This window comes from Saimiri boliviensis, chromosome X (genome assembly GCF_048565385.1).
Source record: "Saimiri boliviensis isolate mSaiBol1 chromosome X, mSaiBol1.pri, whole genome shotgun sequence".
Taxonomy (NCBI): Eukaryota; Metazoa; Chordata; class Mammalia; order Primates; family Cebidae; genus Saimiri; species Saimiri boliviensis.
In genome coordinates this window covers 70,368,790-70,374,615 of record NC_133470.1, presented here as the reverse complement: position 1 = coordinate 70,374,615, position 5,826 = coordinate 70,368,790, and the positions used below count along the sequence as shown (strand labels likewise).

Genomic DNA, 5,826 nt, shown 5'->3' with positions numbered 1-5,826 from the left:
TAGATGTATACAATTGTTTTCTGTTTATTGAGAAAGTACAAAACAAAGGTAAATTACACATTAAAAATGCTGACAGACAGCATTTTAAATATACAAAGGAAAATGGACATTTGGATTAATAAAGATCAGAGTTCTTCAAATAGTTTGCACACAAGTGAGTCTACGTGGAGACATATTATAATTAAAGAAAATCAAAATAAAATACAGAAAGCAAACAGTGACTTGTCCTGTATGGGAAAATTGCTGATACAACTATCAACTGAATTCTCAGTAGAATACTTGCTGCCCAGGAAAGAAAGGAATGATACAGTCCATGAACAGAAAGAAAAAAAAACTTCCCAAAACAAATACTGTACCAGGCAAAACCACCCTATCTGCTGTATAAGGATGCTACAGTGAATTATTCAAATATAAAAACATATTAAACAGTAAAATGAAAACATATGAAAGTACAAATTTCACTAATAAATATAAATACATAGACAAATAGAGAATGATGTAATCAATACTGCAATGATGGCACATAAATAATGGTAACATTAATATAAAAAATAAAAAAAATATTAGGAATAATTATAATCTCAAAAATTTAATAATAAAAACAATATATGAAAGAAGTGACTGACATCAATAACTTAAAATGTGTCCATAAGAAGAAAATAAAGTATACAGTTTCTGTCAGTGATCCCCAAACTTTAGGCACCAGGGACTGGTTTTATGAAAGGTAAGTTTTCCACCTATTGTCTTAGTGTTTAACATTTGGCTAAACTGGGGTGGGGAGATGGTTGCAGAATGAAACTGTTCCACCTCAGATAATCTGGCATTAGTCAAATTACCATAAGGAGTGTTCAACTTAGTTCCCTCGCATTCAGTTTAAATAAGATTTGTGCTTCTGTGAGAATATAATGCTGCTGCTAATCTGATGGGAGGTGGACTTTATGTGGTAATGCTCACTCAGTGCTGCTCACCTTCTGCTGTGTAACCTGGTTCCTAACAGGCCACGGACTGGTATTGGTCCATGGCTCAGGGTTTGGGGACCCAGCTGTCTATGATTAAGGTTAAGCTGTTTTAGTTTAAAATGTGGTTACTAGTATAAAACATAGAGAAACCAATAAAAAAAAAGTAGAAGTAGAAAGTTCTTACCCATCAATTTTAACTTTAGATATAGGTGGATTAAATGTCCTGATTAAGAGTCAGATTTGCTGAGTGAATAAAAATTAAAAATATCCAACTTTATGGTGTCTACAAGAGACTCATTTTAAAATTAAAGACAAATAAAGACTACAGCTGGGGAAAAGAAGAAAGATGTTTCATGTAAATGTAAACAAAAGCAACAAGAGTAGTTATATTTATATCAGAAAAACATAAACTTTAAGTTAAAAACTAAAAGCGTCAAATAAGGTTGTTTTGTATTAAGAAATGGGATCATTCAACAGGAAAAGAAAACAATTATAAATATATAAAAACTCAACATCAAAGCACTATATAAAGCAGAAATTGACAGAACTTAAGGAAGAAATAGACACAAATGCAGTAATAATAATAGGATACATTAATGCCTGCTTTCAACAATGCTGTATTAGTCCATTTTCATGCTGATATAAAGAACTTCCTGATAATGGATGATTTATAAAGAAAACAAGTTTATCTGAGTCACAGTTAAGCATGCCTGGGGAGGCCTCAGGAAACATACAATCCTAGTGTAAGTACAAGCAAACACATCCTTCTTTGTCTGGTGGCATAAAAGAGAAGTACCAAGCAAAGGGTAAAAATCCCCACACGAAACTATCAGATCTCATGAGAACTCACCATCACAAGAACAGTACAGAGGACTCACCCTCATGATTCAATTACCTCCCAATGCGTACCTCCCATGAAAAGTGGAGATTATAGGAACTACAATTCAAGATGACATTTGGGTTAGGACCCAGCTGAACCACATGATTCCATTCCTAATCCCTTCCAAATCTGATGTTCTTACATTTCAAAACGCAATCACGCTGATGGCAGATTTGGGCTCCCATGGCCTTGTGCAGATCTGCCCCTGTGGTTTTGCAGTATACAGCCCCACTTGCAGCTGCTTTCATGGCTGCTGTTGAGTGTCTGTTGCTTTTACCAGGCACACAGTGCAAGCTGTTGGTGGATCAACCATTCTGGGGTCTGGAGGATGGTGGCACTCTTCTCACAGCTCCAACAAGGAGTGCCCCAGTGGGAACTGTGTGGGGGCTTCAACTCTACATTTTCCTTCCACACTGCCCTAAGTAGAGGCTCTACGTAAGGGCTCCACCACTGCAGTAAACTTGTGTCTGGGCATCCAGTCATTTCTAGACATCCTCTGAAATGCAGGCAGAACTTCCCAAACCTAAATTCTTGATTTCTGTGCACCTGCAGGCATAACACATGAAAGCTGCCAAAGCTTGGGACTTTCATCCTCTGAAGCCAAAACCAGAGCTGTACCTTGACCCTATGTAGCCACTGCTAAAGCAGCTGTGACACAGGGCAGCAGCACACACAGCAAGGGAGCACTAGGTCCAGCCTAGGAAATTATTTTTTCCTCCTAGGTCCCCAGGCCTGTGATGGGAGAAGTTGTCATGAAAACATGTCCCGGAGACATTTTTCCTACTGTCTTGGTGTTTAACATTTAGCTCCTTGTTACTTATGCAAACTCCTGCAGTAGGCTTGAATTTCTCCTGAGAAAATGTTTTTTTCTTTTCTATTGCATCAACAGGCTGCAAATTTTTCAAACTTTTATGCTCTGCTTCCTCGCGAATGCTTTGCTGCTTCCAAATTTCTTCTGCCATATAGCATAAAGTCATCTCTCTCATTCAAAGTTCCACAGATCTGAAGGGCAGGAGCAAAATGCTGTTAGTCTCTTGCTAGAGCATAGTAAGAATCACCTTTATTCCAGTTTCCAACAAGTTTCCCATATCCATCTGAGTCCAGCTCAGACTGGACTCCATTGTCCATATCACTCTCAGCATTTTGGTCAAGGCCATTCACAAGCCACTAAGAAGTTCCAAACTTTCCCATATCTTTCTGTCTTCTGAGCCTTTCAAGTTTCTAGTAAGTCCCAAACTTTCCCACATTTTTCTTTCTTCTTCTGAACCCTCCAAATTCTGCCTGTTACCCAGTTCCAAAGTCACTTCCATATTTTCAGATGTCTTTATAGCAGCATCCCACTCTCTGTGGTACCAATTTACTGTATAAGTTTGTTCTTATGCTGGTACAAATAAATTCTCAAAACTGGGTAATTTATAAAGAAAAGAAGTTTAATTTACTTACAATTCCACATGGCTAGGGGGCCTCAGGAAACCTACAATCATGGCAGAAGGGGAAACAAACACATCCTTCCTCACATAGAGGTAGGAAAGAGAAATGCCAAGTGAAAAGGGAAAATCCTACAATAAAACCATTGAATTTCATGATAAATCACTCACTATCAGGAGAACAGCATGGGAAACCACTCATATGATTCAATTACCTCCCAACAGTTCCTTCCTATGACAAACAGGGATTGTGGGAATTACAATTCAATATGAGATTTGTGTAGGGACACAAACACAATATCAAATGGATAGAAAAAAAATCAATAAGGAAACATCAGTTTGAATAACACTTTAGACAAAATGAACCTAAAGGATATACAGAGAGTATTTCACCCAACAGCAGTACAATACTCATTCTAGACAAGCACATGATACATTCTCCAGGATATATCAAATATCAGGTCACAAAATAAGTCTTAACAAATGTAAGAAAACTGAAATTATTCCAAATATCTCTTTCAATCAAAATTGCATCAACTAGATTAATAATAAAAATGCTAAAAATCACAAACCTGTGGAAATTAAACAGTACACAATTATACAACCATTGAGTCAAATAAAAAATAAAAAGAATTGCAAAAATATGACAAATGAAACCGAAAACACAGTATACAAAAACTTGTAGGATGCAGGAAAACAGTACTAAGAAAGATGATAATAGCAATGAATGCTTATATTAAAGAATAAGAAAGAGGCCGAGTGTGGTGGTTCATGCCTGTAATCCCAGCACTTTAGGAGGCCGAGGTGGGTGGATCACAAGGTCAAGAGATTGAGACCATCCTGGCCAACATGGTGAAACCCTGTCTTTGTCAAAAAATACAAAAATTAGCTGGGTGTGGTGGCATGTGCCTGTAGTCCCAGCTACTCAGGAGGCTGAGGCAAGAGAATTGCTTGAACCCAGGAAGTAGAGGTTGCAGTGAGCTGAGATCATGCCACTGCACTCCAGCCTGGCACCTGGTGACAGAGCCAGACTCTGTCTCAAAAAAATAAAAATTAAAAAAATAAAAATAAAAAAAGGAAGAAAGATTTCAAATAGCCAGTGAAATTTTACCTCAGAAAATTAGAAAAAAAAAAGTGAAACAGCAAAAAAGGACACAAAATAAAATAGCAGTCCTGTAAAGATTCCAATTCTGGCCTCACTTCATTATTGGGAGTGCCCAAAGCTCTGAAAATCCTGAAGAGATGATCAATTTCTGAATCCTCATGGAAAAGTGGTTTCTTAGTTGCTGGTTCAGCAAATATGGTGCCTATACTCGAAATGTCAACTGGAATCAAGTAATGAGCTGACCCCAGCAATACTTCTTGTGATCTATACTAGAGTGTTACTACCTCATCTGTATATATTCTAAGAGGTATTCCAAAAGCTCTGGCAAGGCCAAAATCAGCCAGTTTAATTGTTCCTTTGTCATCAATCAAGAGATTTTGAGGTTTTAAGTCTCTGTGAAGAACTATTCTAGAGCAACAAAACACAATCCCCTGTAGGATTTCATATAAATAACTCTTAACCAGTGAAGAATCCATGTATTGATCAGGAGGGATAGAATCCAAGTATTTCTTCAGATCCATGGAAAGAAATTAAAAGATGAGCTATAACCTGGAATCCTGCATAAGCTCATTCTGAAGACTGACTACATTTGGAAGATGAAGTCCTACTAATAGAGAAATTTCCCAAATTGCCATACTAGGAACCCCTTACTCTTCACTTTCTAGTCTGATTTTTCCATGGCTACCACTTGACCTGTAGCTTTGTGTCTACCCTTATACCTAACTCCACTGGTACCTTCTCCAATTTTCTCTATTTTGGTATACTCTTCCATAGTTAGTCAATAGGTATGGTAGATCCCGGCTTATCATCCTGCTGCAGCCCCAGAGGCAATTACCCCAGTTGAGTCGCTTTCTGCTCAACTTCCAAGAACCAGCTTTGAAATGAAGCATCAAAAACTTGGATGAAAATGGCTTGGATTGTCTCTCATAAATGTTAATCTATGATCCAGCCAAACGAATTTCTGGCAAAATGGCATTGAATCATCCATATTTTCATGATTTGGACAATCAGATTAAGAAGATGTAGCTTTCTGACAAAAAGTTTCCACATCTTATATCAAGAACAGATAGCTGTGTTTTTATTGTTAACTCTGTCCATTTTTGTCTTATATATTTCTCTTTGTTGTCAAACTTAAGCTGTTCTTCATCTTCTAATTTCAAAAGTATAATTTAAAGATGTAAATATTCTATATGAATTTAAGTATAATTCTGTATATGTGTGTAGGTCTCACTGTACCAACTATTTGTTACTATAATAAGACTATAATATTGATGTCAGGAAAATAAAATAAAATAAAATAATAAATCTTAGAGGACAAATAAAATAAGAAACAGAAAAAATAAAATATTAAAATAACAAAATTAGATTACATTTAAGAAATAAAATTAAGACTTAGCTAAAGAGAGATACAATAGTAGTATCACATAATTATCTCAATAGAAACAGAGAAGGCCT

General features: G+C 36.5%; 1 pseudogene; it reads right to left on the bottom strand.

Moving 5' to 3' along the window:
* Window positions 1-4,373: 4,373 nt before the first annotated feature.
* LOC101034043 (cyclin-dependent kinase 1 pseudogene) lies at window positions 4,374-5,143 on the bottom strand (annotated as a pseudogene).
* Window positions 5,144-5,826: the final 683 nt, after the last annotated feature.